We start from the raw sequence: 16,335 nt of genomic DNA, 5'->3' as shown, positions 1-16,335 counted from the left end.
AGTTTAATAGTTTATTTTAATAGTTTCCCTTGTGACCATTATTGATTTCCTAAAACATCATGTGGGACTAAGACACTGAGGGCCCTATGTGTAGTACTGCTCATACAAGACAGTGGCTAGAGAATGTAACTGGCGCCTGTGACAAAATATTTTTGCTATTCACATTAGGCGTGAAGCTATTGCTATAAACCCACTAACAGTTCAGATCTGAAGTTTCGTAAGAAAATAATATTGTAATAAGTGACATAACGCTGAAAAACACCATATAGTTGTCTTAATCATTACGTCTTATCTTGATCGATATGCAAATCGTCAGTGAGTCATCGGACAGAAAGATGTCCACCAGGAAGCTGAACAATCCCAGAGGGATTCCTGCAAATAATTCCACCTAATCATTCCATTTCTTCTAGGGTCTTCTCAATCATTATGATTTTTGCTGTTCTACATTTTACATTTTTAGGGGCAAACTAACGATATTCGTATACAAATAAAAATATGTTGTTGTTGTTATTAGTTTGTCAGATACCGTGGTTTAATCATAAGAAGGGTGTAAATTCACATCGCTACATAAAAATGATCGCTTTCACATTCGTATTAATGATATAAGACTATGTTCATTGCACATATAACGAAATATGCATAGGATTTACCTGCTTAAGTAACCTGCCTTAAAAACATAGAGTGGATATCTATCACTGGATGAAGATACAATAGGTTTTGTGTTTTTCCTGCCAATTTTTGTCCTTATGGCACGATAGTTTCTCACTCCTACCAAATTAATTACATCATAATGAGAATTGTAGAAGCTTGCTCTCTCCTCAATGGCATACCATTGGGTATAAATGCAGGGGGGGGGGGTAATTTAAAATACTGCATCCCATCATAAGCTATTACAGATCCAATTTTTAAAGCTATTTACTTTCTAAACCTATAATTGAAATTATAAAATGAAATTACTTCTCTAAATTCATTAACATTTACTTCAAAACTGTAGCACTTTACAGGGACTGCAACTGCTGTGTTCGGATGCAGGCTGAGTTGGCATCCCTTCGCTCCCAGCTTCAGGCAGTGTTGGCTTCGGTCACACAGCTTGAGGCTGTTGCCAATGGGCATCACTGCGGGGGTCCGGATGGGGGTTTGTCGGGGACGGCCAGCTCGTCCCACGCATCCCCCGATCGGACTACGACTGTGGTTGCCCGGGATACTGCCCACATTGAGGCTGATCCCTCACCTGTGGTAGAGCGGGAGGTCGTCTCAAGGTGTGGCAGGGGGCGAAAGACATTCCGGATGGCTGAACGCAAGGCCTCTCCAGTTTGTCTGACGAACCGGTTTCAGGCTCTGTCTCAGGCTGATACTGATCTTCGGCCTGACATGGCTGCTTGCCCTGTTCCAGAGGTTGCCCCTCTGTCTGCAAGATCCAGGCGGTCACAGAGGGTGGGCTTACTGGTAGTTGGGAGCTCCAACGTCAGGCGCGTAATGGGGGCCTTAGGGATATGGCAGCAATAGAGGGCAATAAAACCAATGTGCACTCCGTGTGTGTACCGGGGGGAGTCATTCCAGATGTGGAAAGGGTCCTTCCGGATGCCATGAAGGGTACAAGGTGCACCCATCTGCAGGTGGTCGCTCATGTCGGCACCAATGATGTGTGTCGCTATGGATCGGAGGAAATCCTCTCTGGCTTCCGGCGGCTATCTGATTTGGTGAAGACTGCCAGTCTCGCTAGCGGGATGAAAGCAGAGATCACCATCTGCAGCATCGTCGACAGGACTGACTGCGGACCTTTGGTACAGAGCCGAGTGGAGGGTCTGAATCAGAGGCTGAGACGGTTCTGCGACCGTATGGGCTGCAGATTCCACGACTTGCGCCATAGGGTGGTGGGGTTTCGGGTTCCGCTGGATAGATCAGGAGTCCACTACACGCAACAAGCGGCTACACGGGTAGCAGGGGTTGTGTGGCGTGGGCTGGGCGGTTTTTTAGGTTAGATGGCCTTGGGCAAGTACAGAAAGGGCAACAGCCTCAACGGGTCCGGGGCAAAGTCATAACATGCGGGGACCAAGCAGCAATTGGTATTGTAATTGTAAACTGTCGAAGCTGCGTTGGTAAAGTACCGGAACTTCAAGTGCTGATTGAAAGCACCGAAGCTGAAATCGTTATAGGTACAGAAAGCTGGCTGAAGCCAGAGATAAATTCTGCCGAAATTTTTACAAATTTACAGACGGTGTTTAGAAAGGATAGATTGCATGCAACCGGTGGTGGAGTGTTCGTCGTTGTTAGTAGTAGTTTATCCTGTAGTGAAGTAGAAGTGGATAGTTCCTGTGAATTATTATGGGTGGAGGTTACACTCAACAACCGAGCTAGGTTAATAATTGGCTCCTTTTACCGACCTCCCAACTCAGCAGCATTAGTGGCAGAACAACTGAGAGAAAATTTGGAGTACATTTCACATAAACTTTCTCGGCATGTTATAGTCTTTGGTGGAGATTTCAATTTACCAGATATAGACTGGGACACTCAAATGTTTAGGACGGGTGGTAGGGACAGAGCATCGAGTGACATACTGAGTGCACTATCCGAAAATTACCTCGAGCAATTAAACAGAGAACCGATTCGTGGAGATAACATCTTGGACCTACTGATAACAAACAGACCCGAACTTTTCGACTCTGTATGTGCAGAACAGGGAATCAGTGATCATAAGGCCGTTGCAGCATCCCTGAATATGGAAGTTCATACAAATATAAAAAAAGGGAGGAAGGTTTATCTGTTTAGTAAGAGTAATACAAGGCAGATTTCAGACTACCTACCAGATCAAAACGAAAATTTCTGTTCCGACACTGACAATGTTGAGTGTTCATGGAAAAAGTTCAAGGCAATCGTAAAATGCGTTTTAGACAGGTACGTGCCGAGTAAAACTGCGAGGGACGGGAAAAACCCACCGTGGTACAACAACAAAGTTAGGAAATTACTGCGAAAGCAAAGACAGCTTCACTCCAAGTTTAAACGCAGCCAAATCCTCTCAGACAAACAGAAGCTAAACGATGTCAAAGTTAGCGTAAGGAGGGCTATGCGTGAAGCGTTCAGTGAATTCGAAAGTAAAATTCTATGTACCGACTTGACAGAAAATCCTAGGAAGTTCTGGTCTTACGTTAAATCAATAAGTGGCTCGAAACAGCATATCCAGACACTCCGGGATGATGATGGCATTGAAACAGAGGATGACACGCGTAAAGCTGAAATGCTAAACACCTTTTTCCAAAGCTGTTTCACAGAGGAAGACCGCACTGCAGTTCCTTCTCTAAATCCTAGCACAAACTAAAAAATGGCTGACATCTAAATAAGTGTCAAGGAATAGAAAAGCAACTGGAATCACTCAACAGAGGAAAGTCCACTGGACCTGACGGGATACCAATTCGAGTCTACACAGAGTACACGAAAGAACTTGCGCCCTTTCTAACAGCCGTGTACCGCAAGTCTCTAGAAGAACGGAAGGTTCCAAATGATTGGAAAAGAGCACAGATAGTCCCAGTCTTCAAGAAGGGTCGTCGAGCAGATGCGCAAAACTGTAGACCTATATATCTGACGTCGATCTGTTGTAGAATTTTAGAACATGTTTTTTGCTCGAGTATCATGTCGTTTTTGGAAACCCAGAATCTACTATGTAGGAATCAACATGGATTCCGGAAACAGCAATCGTGTGAGATCCAACTCGCTTTATTTGTTCATGAGACCCAGCAGATATTAGATACAGGCTCCCAGGTAGATGCTATTTTTCTTGACTTCCGGAAGGCGTTCGATACAGTTCCGCACTGTCGCCTGATAAACAAAGTAGGAGCCTACAGAATATCAGACCAGCTGTGTGGCTGGATTGAAGAGTTTTTAGCAAACAGAACACAGCATGTTGTTATCAATGGAGAGACGTCTACAGACGTTAAAGTAACCTCTGGCGTGCCACAGGGGAGTGCCATGGGACCATTGCTTTTCACAACAAATATAAATGACCTAGTAGATAGTGTCGGAAGTTCCATGCGGCTTTTCGCGGATAATGCTGCAGTATACAGAGAAGTTGCAGCATTAGAAAATTGTAGCGAAATGCAGGAAGATCTGCAGCGGATAGGCACTTGGTGCAGGGAGTGGCAACTGACCCTTAACATAGACAAATGTAATGTATTGCGAATACATAGAAAGAAGGATCCTTTATTGTATGATTATATGATAGCGGAACAAACACTGGTAGCAGTTACTTCTGTACAATACCTGGTAGTATGCGTGCAGAACGATTTGAAGGGGAATGATCATATAAAATTAATTGTTGGTAAGGCGGGTACCAGGTTGAGATTCATTGGGAGAGTCCTTAGAAAATGTAGTCCATCAACAAAGGAGGTGGCTTACAAAACACTCGTTCAACCTATACTTGAGTATTGATCATCAGTGTGGGATCCATACCAGATCGGGTTGATGGAGGAGATAGAGAAGAGCCAAAGAAGAGCGGCGCGTTTCGTCACAAGGTTATTTGGTACCCGTGATAGCGTTACGGAGATGTTTAACAGACTCAAGTGGCAGACTCTGCAAAAGAGGCGCTCTGCATCGCGGTGTAGCTTGCTCGCCAGGTTTCGAGAGGGTGCGTTTCTGGATGGGGTATCGAATATATTGCTTCCCCCATACTTATACCTCCCGAGGAGATAATGAAAGTAAAATTAGAGAGATTAGAGCGCGCACGGAGGCTTTCAGACAGTCGTTCTTCCCGTGAACCATACGCAACTGGAACAGGAAAGGGAGGTAATGACAGTGGCACGTAAAGTGCCTTCCGCCACACACCGTTGGGTGGCTTGCGGAGTATAAATGTAGATGTAGATGTAGATGTACCAATAAAGTCATACCAAAACAGGGAAACAGAAAATATTAAACAGCAGGCATTTCAATATATATATATATATATATATATATATATATATATATATATATATATATATATATATATATATATTGCATTTATTTCAAATATTCTGGATTTTGTTCTTGCAACTTGTTCAATTACATAGTTGAAATTTACATTTATTTTTCTTTCACTTGATAAAACTACAAGGTTACTTAATTTGTCTTTGCTCATAGTCGATCTTGGATAGGCCATTATTAGGTTTAATTTGTAAAAACGTCTTCACAAGTAGGCTAGGACACTTCGCTTGTTCATAGTCGATCTTTGGCAGGTCTTTATTAGCTTCAATTTGGAGAAACTTCTTCACAAGTAGCCTATGAAACAGTGGTTGTTAAAAAATGGTTAGTCTTTACAAAAATGTTTGTTAATTCTTTTGCAAATTCCAATTAATTTTTCAACTTAATAGTTCTAAAGTTATCCACCCAAAAATTTTCTCTTCAAGATGTATGTTTTGAGCAATGATAGTTGAAGCATTCAATTCAGAATGTTTGTCACATAAATACTGAATGTTTCGGACAATAAATTAATCTTTTTCTGCGTCCAATATCATTTGAATTTGAAGGAAATCAAATTGTTTATGAAGTATATGCATTTGTAATGTACTTTATTTAAAATTCTGGTGTTAGTTTATCTACCGCCTCAAGCTATTCCCGGCGAGATTCCTGAATTAAGTTTAAACCAGAGTCGGTACTTTTCTCACCAGAGATTTTCTTTCGTCTTCCGATTTTTTTTATGTTGAAATAGCAGATATACTGCATATATCCAAGGGTCTCTCCGCTGCTTTCGTGATTGTTCAGCATGCACATGCAGAGATTCTGCTTTTAACTCCATCTTGTATCACAGGAATGTTTCACATTAATTGGAACATGGTGTTTAGGAAAATCATAACTGTGTGTAGAGCTTGAGAAAAATGTGTGCACATTTGGTAAGGTGCCAAAAAAAAGTCTCTGATTCCAACAGTAGCTGTATGTATTCCAGCAAGACTGAGTGAGTGACTGAATATGAAACAAACTCTGCTTAGAGGTTTACATCCAAAATACGTCTCCTAACACTACTAATGTTTCCAGCTACTGTCAGAGCATTATCATATCCTTCTCCATAGCAGTACTCCAGGTTTAGACCATCTGCTTGCAACTTGTCACAAACATAACAAAATATCCTATTTATGTAATTAAAATGGTGTGTAGAAAAATTGTTGTAGATACACCAAAAACTACCAAAAAATTGTGCACTACATTTAACATTATAATACCAAATGATTCTCTTGGTTACATAATTATTTATCGAAAGAAAAATCCAAGCATAGACGATAACTGAAATTTTTGTATTATTTTTCTGTGCAGCCATTTTCGTGTAGATCATGCAGGCTTTTTGAATTTTTGAAAGTAATCAGTATTTGTCTAAGTTACTTCAGTTATGAATTGCAGGAACACAGCAGTAGCATAGCACCTGCCTGTGTGAACCTTGTTTTCAGACTCAGATCAACGGGAAGGATTGCAATCAGCAGTGCTGCCCCTCACTATCAAACTAGGGCTTCCAGTGTGGCGACGCCTCTTATTATCAAATCACGCCATCTGCTTCACACTGCCCCATTATCTCTGTAATTCTTCCGCATTTTTCTGTCTTAGATCAACGCAAAGAGGAGACAGCTGATAGGTTCACTCACAGATGGTGTGCTGGGAAGCTCCATTTAGATTAACTTGGGAGCAAGCTTCTCATTTTACATGCAAGTTATTCCTTTTTAATAATAAGTTGATTGTCCACACACACGTTTACATTCTGTTTACTTTTCGTCTCTTCAGAATCACAGTAATGTGAAGAAACTCATGTAGCTGCATAAATATAAATTTATTTGCATAAATACAACAAAATAAACAAAAGAAAACAACACATTTTAGAAAGAGAGTTGTACTTCTGTAACGCAATATATAAGCACACTGGAAATGATTGCATTTGCTCCCAGTAAGGCACCCATGACTGGAATGGGTTTGGCTGCCCAAGCAAGTATGGATTGTAAATCAGCACCATCAAGACACTGCTAGCTGAGCTCTGCCCCCTAAGTTATAGACGATGAGTTACATACTGAAGAAGGCAGCTACCGTCAAGACGCTTGATCAGCACAACACCACAGTGTACCTGGACCTCGATTTGTAATTCCAGAAAAACCTCAGAGGCTTAAGGGATGAGAAATAGAAGAGAGGCGGAAGTTGAAAATTCCTTGAGGGTTTCCTTCATGAGGCTAATTGAGAATGAAATTTATTACTAAATATATTTTCTATCTAAATTGAATCCCTACTCAAGAAGCTCAATAGTGCAGGCAATTATAATTTGTTTCAAAAGATTTTTGAGCTACAAGTAAATTTTTTTGTACAGTGTTACTACATGTGATCATCTGACTACCAGAAACACAGAACGAACTTGTATGGAGCTCAGTAATAAGTTTAAAATTATTTTGCCAGAGAGATATTTGAAATTATTACTTTCCTCGTATTTTTAATATTTTGAAATTGGAGATGTTAAATGGAGACACAAGGGAATGAAGAAAGTTAAAAATACTAATAATTAATTTCATGACAAAGAATTTCTAGTTCGAAAATTTACTTTCTAATTGCAATTTTCCCTTTTATTTCATCCAGTTATGAAAAGTTTTGTGAAAAAACATTTATTCCAGTTGTATTTTGGAGTTCTGTGGTACAGATGTTACGACTACCACTAGTCAGCGCCCACCCATCTCACGTCTGTCGAGCATTTCAATGCTAGCTTTCCGTCCCACATTATTATTCTCGTGAGATTGTGTTAGGTATGAATTGCGGTCTTGTTGCCCAGTTTTTTTCCTGCATTTCTGTTGCCCATTCATTTTAGCCATTTTCTAGTGGCGGGGGGGAATCACAAAAAGCAGGCTCATGAGAAACCTCCCAAGTGTATCCACTTTTCCACTTACTATTTGTTGGAACGTCAGTCTTTTGGCTCGCTCTGAAGATGGCTGAACAATATACAGTCAAACTATTAGAAAAATAAGTTGAAATTATGTGGATTCACATCCGAAATTCAATGGAGCAGTGTGTGTTGATTAACCATGGAGATAACCTCGGTCGCAGTATGTATGCTGACTGATGCTTCGATGATTGCAACCAATAGAGTAAATATGTGCTAAGCAACGTTATTGTTACACATGAATGCAAGTATAGCGCGTATATTCATACAAAAAGTGATATATTTTCGTTGTCAGTAATTTGAAACTGTTTGTTTGACCAGACAATGCGAGAGACTATGTACAGCAGTGCGAGCAATTATCTCATCAGTCCACTTTTCCTCGTTTTTTTCCGTTCGTGGAAGTCTCGTTTTTATCTGTTTTCGAAAGGCTTTATCGATAATCTCACAGTACAGATAAATTTCATTTCAGACTACACTTAAGATAAACCATATCTTAAAACTGTCAAATAATCGATCATCAAGAGAAAGAAAAAATCCTTTATAATGGTATTTAAGTTTATTTCCCCAGAGAAATTACTCCTGCCCGTACCAAAACAATTTGCTGCTTTGGCGACGCCTTTACTGGCGCACTAGTTTCAGGGGAAAAATGAAGCATTGTCTCACTTGGAACTATGAGTCAGTGGTGATATGTCTCCTAACATAAATATGATTAGCTAAACAGAATTTTTAAATGATCCTTGATATGTATTTTTGATCAGATTTTAGAAAATACCATAGCAGCCTTACAGGCTGATAGGGGAAGGTTCACTTGTGTATGGAGAACACTGATCTAAAGATCAACAAATGGGAAAACTTAGAGAAAGGCTGTCAGATGGTATTGATAAAACATAACTACTGTTGAATAATGCTACTGTTATTCAGACAATACCACTAACATTTGCACCAGAGTCGTGCAGAATTGGCTATCGTTCTTTCTTTTTATTTTTTTGTGACTGTTCCATCAATGTGAGCAAGATGTCAGTACGCTGTTGTCAGGATATTATTTTCTACAGTACTTTTATTGTAACTATGCTGTACTGAGAAGCAGCAGCGTAATAGTGTGCTGTAAGCCCAAGATAATTATCGCACTTAGATAAATTTAAATTCTATAGTAGTTAGTTTCATGTATAATTTCCTAAATGTGGAATCACGGTTAGGTACATTTTGTCCGTGATCAAGCTACTTTATTAAGAAAGCAAAAGGAAGTCAATGATTAGTATTTGACACTACTTCCAACAGCGTAACATTTTATAAACAAAACATTCGACTGAAATACAATAATACATCTGCAAATCTGAACTTTTAGCTAGAACCAAAATATTGTTGCCTACCTACTGTCGTGTATGTAGTAAGTCATTCAAAATACTCTACATTGCAGTGTCTACAATTCTCCCATCTCTCCGGCAGGCTATGAAATGCCACGCCAAAACAAAACAGTTCTTCTTTTCAAGCGAACCAGTCAGCGAGACATTTTTGTACGTTGTTCAGCGAGAGCGTGCCCTAGTGCTACAAATAGATGACAATCGGATGGAACCAAGTCTGCAGAAGAAGCCGTATGCCCTGGTATTTCCCAACTGAACGCCTCGATCGTTTCCCTGACCCGTTTTGCTGTGTGTGTGTTGGAAGTTACCATGGAGCAATATGACCTTGTGTTGTCTTTTACCATATTCCGTTCGTTTTTCACGTAGTTCTCGATTTAAATCGATCATTTGCTGTTGGTAGGGATCAGTGTTAACGGTTTCACCAGGTTTTAGCAGTTCATAGTAGATCCAAAGCGATTTGGTCTTGCAGTGGATGTCGATGGTTTGCCGTGATTCACCCATGATTTACGGCGCTTCGGATCCATTTGTCATCACCTGTCACTATTCGATAGAGAAAGACTTTCTTTTGTGTATCTGGCGAGCATCATTTCACAAGTGGTCTTTCGAGTTGTTTCTGTCTTTCATTCAGTTCCTGCGGAACCCATTTTCCACTTTCTGCACCTTTCCCACAGCTTTCAACCGAAGAGAAACGGCTTTCTGAGTCACATTCAACAGTTCTGCGAGTTTGACTAGTATCTTAATAAGGCCTGCAGTTCGTTATTTTCGAACTTTTTCGGTGGTTTCCCGCGCTAGTCGTTTCTCACGACAAAGTCTTTTTTTTTTTTTTCTCTTTATTGTATTTCAATTCCACATCGGGGCGGGCTGGCAGCAGCACGACAAAGTCGGCACTTTTGAATTTTTTGAACCACTGGAAACACTGTGTTTCTCCAAGAGCATGTTCGCCAAAAGCTTCGATAAGCATTCGATGCGATTCTCCAGCAGTTTTCTACAAATGATAACAGAAAACCAATGCTGTCAGCAAATCGTAGTTTGTAGGCGCAAAACTCGATATTTTTACAGGTGTGAAACGCATACCGATGTATGGATTGGGATACTGTGTGTTGACATTCGTCGTCAGGAAGCAGATGGCGCTGCAGACGTGGTCTCACGGGCCCTACACTGGCGGCTGGCGCCATCTATAGGAAAATTCCGATTTCATATTTCTACACCTGGTTCTGTTGCATACGAGAAAGCAGTAACCTCTGTAATATTTTCTCACTGGCTTTGTCTCTCAACGACCACCGAGATGAACTTCCTATAGTTCAGCCAAATGATAAATCTTTCACTTTGTTCCAGGTTTTAACAGTTAGTGAATCAACAGAATTAACTGACATTGATATTTAAATGTGATGTTCCGACACTAAATGCAGTGCCTTCAGGATGTCCAAAAGTAAACAAAGTGCAGATGCCTAAACAGAACACACATCCGGATAACTAGGACTGTATGTTCGTCACGTGCGTTAGTACAATGAAATTAGATAAAGATGTATATCAAACAACTTTTGTTTTACTCTCGTTGTGGCAGTCAGTATGAAGGTTGGTTTGATGTGGTCCTCCAAACATGTCTAACTTTGGTAAATCTCTAGATATCTGAATAACCCCGGCCGCTGTGGCCGAACGGTTCTAGGCGCTTCAGTCTGGAACCGCGCGACCACTACGGTCACAGGTTCGATTCCTGCCTTGGGCATGGATGTGTGTGATGTCCTTAGGTTAGTTAGGTTGAAGTAGTTCTAAGTTCTAGGGGACTGATGACCTCAGATGTTAAGTCCCATAGTGCTCAGAGCCATTTGAACCATATCTGAATAACATGCAACAAACTTCTACCTGAACCCATTTACTCTACCCAAGCCTCGGTCTCCCTCCACAAATTTTTAATCCAAACTCTTCTTTCCATTAACTAATCACTGATGTTGCAATACATGTTCTGTTTAATGTAGTTATAAGCATGTTCCACACATCAAAATTTTGATCTCTCGCTATGATGCAGAACGAGTTAACTTTACAAATATATACGCACCTTCAGTGAAAAATATGATAACATGCTAAGGATTTACATGAGTGATTTAAGCTCTTGTTTTTCTCGTATAGTGTGTGGCCGGAAAACAGCTGACGTGCCAGCTGCAGCAGTTTCGGTTTATTACTATGGATTTAGTTTAATTTCTTTTTTCTCACGTGCTTCTGAGAAGAATTGTATTGGATTTGCGTATCTTACTGTCTTGATTATTGTACATTAACTTACTTCAAGTTTTTGCGTAAATTTTTGTGCATTTGCATTGTGTCGGCTGGCTCTGGACTACGGTAAAAACCGGAAACAGAGTAGCAACAGAACCTGCACCAAGAGACTGCTTAGGTTAGCATTATATTATGCAGTATGTGGTATAGTGGAAATTGACTGAAGATGGGAACTTTGCATGTTGTGTACAGCTGCAGGAGAGATAGGCCACTGTCTGTAAATAGCTGGAAGCTGCACTGGCACGTTCGATAATTTTCGTGTTACTGCCCTGGGATGTTCTGGCGGAGGGGACCTCATTCGAAAGCTTTGGCACCTCTGGAGCCTTTAGTGTGTCTGGGATCGCTAATGTCGAGAAGCCTTCCAGTGAGTGGTGAACAGTAGTGGGGTCCTGAATCTCTAGGTGGAAGGTGAAAGTGGGTACTGGCCACATGGCTGCCCCCTATGTCTCAAACACAGGTCATAGGCTTGGACCACTGCTGAAGGCAAATACGACCGAGGCCAGCATGGGACGCTTCCCTACTAGGACTGGAGCCGATCTTCCTGAAAGCTTTGAACAAGTGCAGAAAGTGGTATTGGTTGTGGCGGGGAGCTCCACGTTAGACGGATGATGGAGCCCCTTAGAGAAATAGCAGTCAGGTCTGGAAAGAAGGTCAGTGTCCACTCAGTTGGCTTGCTGGGTATAATGAGGTTACGTCCGACAACCTGGAGGAGGCTTTCGCAGCAGTGTTTCAGTCTACTGGTTGCTCCCATGTTGTCACAAATGGCGCCTGCCGCTGGGATTCAGATGCCATCCTCGGTTCCTAGAAACACAGCGTCTGGCCGCTTTGGTGAAAGCTAGCCGCTCCTGGGTGAAAGCAGAGCTAGCTTTCTGCAGCACCATTTCCAGAGCTTATCGTGGTTCTGCTGGTTCGGAGCAGAGTTGGAAAGTTTAATTCAGAGCCTTAGACGATTCAGTACATGGATTTTTCGACCTCTGCTGTCGGGTGAAGAATCGACCTCCGCTATCAGAGAATTGTAGGACGCCATTAATAGGTCAGGAGTGCACAGCAAACAGGAAATGGCTACAAGGATTGCAGAGTACATGTGGGGTGCACATGTTGACTGATTAGGTTTGGTAACTCTCTCCAGAAGCCTGACAACATAGGTTCTGATATCAAACAGGGAAGAAGACAATAGCATTCGCCACATCAGACCGGAAAAACAAAACATTAATACATTAATACTAGAGAGTCTGTGAAAACGTCCGAGAACTAATCTCCCTTATAAACGACAACAATCCCCACAGTTTAATAAGGACAGAAAGCTGGTTCACATGAGATATTAATGGCAACGAAATTCTAAATTCCAATTTTAATGTACATCGCGAAGACGAGTTGTACGCCGGTGACCGGTGTGTGTTTATAGACGTAAAAAAATACGGTAATGTCTACTGAGGTTAGCGTGGATTCCGAAGGCGAAATAATTTACTTGAAGATACACTATGTAATCAAAAGTATCCGGACACCCCCCCAGAAACATACGTTTTTCATATTAGGAGCATTGTGCTTCCATCCACTGCCAGATACTCCATATCAGCGATCTCAGTAGTCATTAGACATCGTGAGAGAGCGGAATAGGCGCTCCGCGGAACTCATGGACTTCGAACGTGGTCAGGTGACTGGGTGTCACTTGTGTCATACGTCTGTATGCGAGATTTCCACACTCCTAAACATCCCTAGGTCCACTGTTTCCGATGTGATTGTGAAGTGGAATCGTGAAGGGACACGTACAGCACAAAAGCGTACAGGACGACCTCGTCTGATGACTCACAGAGACCGCCGACAGTTGAAGAGGTCACAGTGTTAATAGACAGACATCTATCCAGACCATCACACAGGAATTCCAAACTGCATCAGGATCCACTGCAAGTACTATGACAGTTAGGTGGGAGGTGAGAAAACGTGGATTTCATGGTCGAGTGGCTGCTCATAAGCCACACATCACGACGGCAAATACCAAAAGACGCCTCACTTACTGTAAGGAGCGTAAACATTGTACGATTGAACAGTGGAAAAACGTTGTGTAGAGTGATGAATCACGGTAAACAAAGTGGCGATCTGATGACAGGGTGTGGGTATGGCGAATGCCCAGTGAACGTCATCTGCCAGCGTGTGTAGTGCCAACAGTATAATTCAGAGGCGGTGGTGTATGGTGTGGTTGTGTTTTTCATGGAAGGCGTTTGCACCCCTTGTTGTTTTGCGTGGCACTATCACAGCACAGATCTATATTGATGCTTTAAGCACCTTCTTGCTTCTCATTGATGAAGAGCAAATCGGGGACGGCGATTGCATCTTTCAACGCGATCGAACACCTGTTCATAATGCACGGCCTGTGGCCGACCGGGAGTGGTTACACGACAGTAACATCCCTGTAATGGGCTGGTCTGCACCAGAGTCCTGACCTGAATCCTACAGGACACCTTTGGAATGTTTTGGAACGCCGACTTGGTGCCAGGCCTCACCGACCGGCACCGATACCTCTCCTCAGTGAAGCACTCCGTGAAGAACGGGCCGCCATTCCCCAAGAAACCTTAGCACCTGATTGAACATATGCCTGCGAAGGTGGAAGCTGTCATCAAGGCTAAGGGTGGGCCTACACCATATTAAATTCCATCATTACCGATAGAGGGTACCACGAACTTTTAAGTCATTTTCAGCCAGGTGTCCGGATAGTTCTGATCACATAGTGTAGGTGTTTAAGATGGATGAAACATTGTGATTAGATGCATTGTACACCCCCCGCATGAGGAGCAGTAGTGCCGAAACTTTGGAGAAGAAGTTTGGAAAATGTTTCGCATAAAATTCCTGGCCATGCTACACACTGTCCAGCTGTATTAATGTGACCACCTGTCGAAACCTTGCAGTGCACACCACTGCGAGATCTGCAGGTAGACAGTCACTTAGTTTCGCGAAGGTACCTACAAGACCGTGTAGGCATGATGACACCAGTGCTGTGGATAGCTGTCCTAGGTTCCTCGATTGAGGATGCATGACACGAGCAGCCCGATGGAGGTGGTTTCTTAGATTCTCGACCGGGTGTAAATCCAGGGAGTCTCGTGGCCATGGGAGTACAGTAAACCCATCCTGATGCTCTTTGGACCACGCACGTACACTGCGAGCCGTGTGACTCGTTGCATTGTCCTACTGGTAGATACCATCGTGCCTAGGAAAAACAAACGGCATGTAGGGTCAGACGCGGTCCCCAAGAAATACATTCATACTTCTGTTAATCCACTGTGCCTTCTACAATGGCCGATTATCCACGGAATACCACGGAAACATATCCCAGACCATAACGCTCTCTCCTTAGGCCTGCACCCTGCCGACGATTGCTGCAGAATGTTTGCTTTCAGACGTTTCGCCCGTACACGCCAATTGTCATCAGTTCGATGGAGGAAAGAAACGTGACGAATCTGAAAAATCCACATGTCGGCACTCCGTGATCGAATTTGCATGTATTTTTCAACTTATTTAGGACGTCTTTCATATCTTTCTCATTATGCAAAAGTCCGCCAGAACGTAGTATTGTCCACGTTTAACAGCAACTGAATGTAGCATGAATACCTAATATTTTGTCATTTTTGTGATTTTATTTAAGGGATGGTTTACTATTGTGCCAGAAACTTTATTTAAATGTTGGTTGTACGTCCTATTAAGAGACTGTACTAATTTGTAGATTTGTAAATCCGTGGTAAGATTTTATTGGACCAAACTGCTTAGGTCTTCGGTCCCTAAGCTTACACACTACTTAATCTAACTTACACTAACTTACGCTATGGACAACGCACACACCCATGCCCGAGGGAGGTCTCGAACCTCGAGCGGTGTACTAATCTAAAAGTGGTCAGTCACATGCGTTGGTGGATACCACAACTGAAAAGAAAGTCAATAGAAGCTTCTGTCAAGAAGGCAGAAATAATTGTTTAAAAGATATTTTACGACAATCTACTGTCATTTATTATAAGCACACTTGGAAAGAATACTGGCGTATTTATTTATGGACATACCTTTATTTATAATTATTGTAAATTATGTGGGCTTGACAAAATGTTTATAACATTTCTTTATTTAAGCGTTGTTGTAGTAGATTAGTCCGGAAGTGATCAAGCGAATGAAATCTTGCCTGTAGAGCTTGAGAACGATGTATTTCTGGTGCGGATCGTCTGCGGCCAATGAGAGTCGCACGCTGGCGGAACCTTGATGGAATCAAGTGGAGATTGGGGTCTTTTCGAGGGAAGAGCTCAAGGGAGCAATAGTTTTGAAAGGAGACAGACCTTCTTGTGATAACGAGCGTGATTCGATCGTAGGGGCGTTTGATTCTGTGCGGTGAACGATCGTTATTATACTTCTGAAGGGACTGTATGATTCGAGAGGCCTGAATGTGCTCCAGAGTAGAATTCTTTTTCCGTTTGCAGTGCGGAACTGCGCACAGGCAGAGTATGAGGTACTACTCTTTGTATCGTGTGTGGTAATTTGTGAATCATCGTGTTGAACTCGGAACTATTTTGAACTGCTGAATTTTTCACGGAATTGACTTAGTTTTCGTGAATCTTTGAAGATCATTCGGTTTCAGGACTGTGCAATCATTCTCGTGTCGCTATCAACGTAACTTTACTGCATTTGATAACGGTATTTTCTGTCTGTATTTTAACTGACTATCGTAGGACCACTTCCCGTTTATTTGAGATGTCCTTTCGTGAATAAACATTATTGAACACAATTCTTTGCCACCTACATCAATTATAGGTGTTAGAATAGAACTCTTTTATTAAATTAATCATTTATCTTTTACCTTAC

Source organism: Schistocerca nitens, chromosome 1 (assembly GCF_023898315.1).
Source record: "Schistocerca nitens isolate TAMUIC-IGC-003100 chromosome 1, iqSchNite1.1, whole genome shotgun sequence".
NCBI classification, from domain to species: domain Eukaryota; kingdom Metazoa; phylum Arthropoda; class Insecta; order Orthoptera; family Acrididae; genus Schistocerca; species Schistocerca nitens.
Note: the sequence above shows the minus strand (reverse complement) of the source record.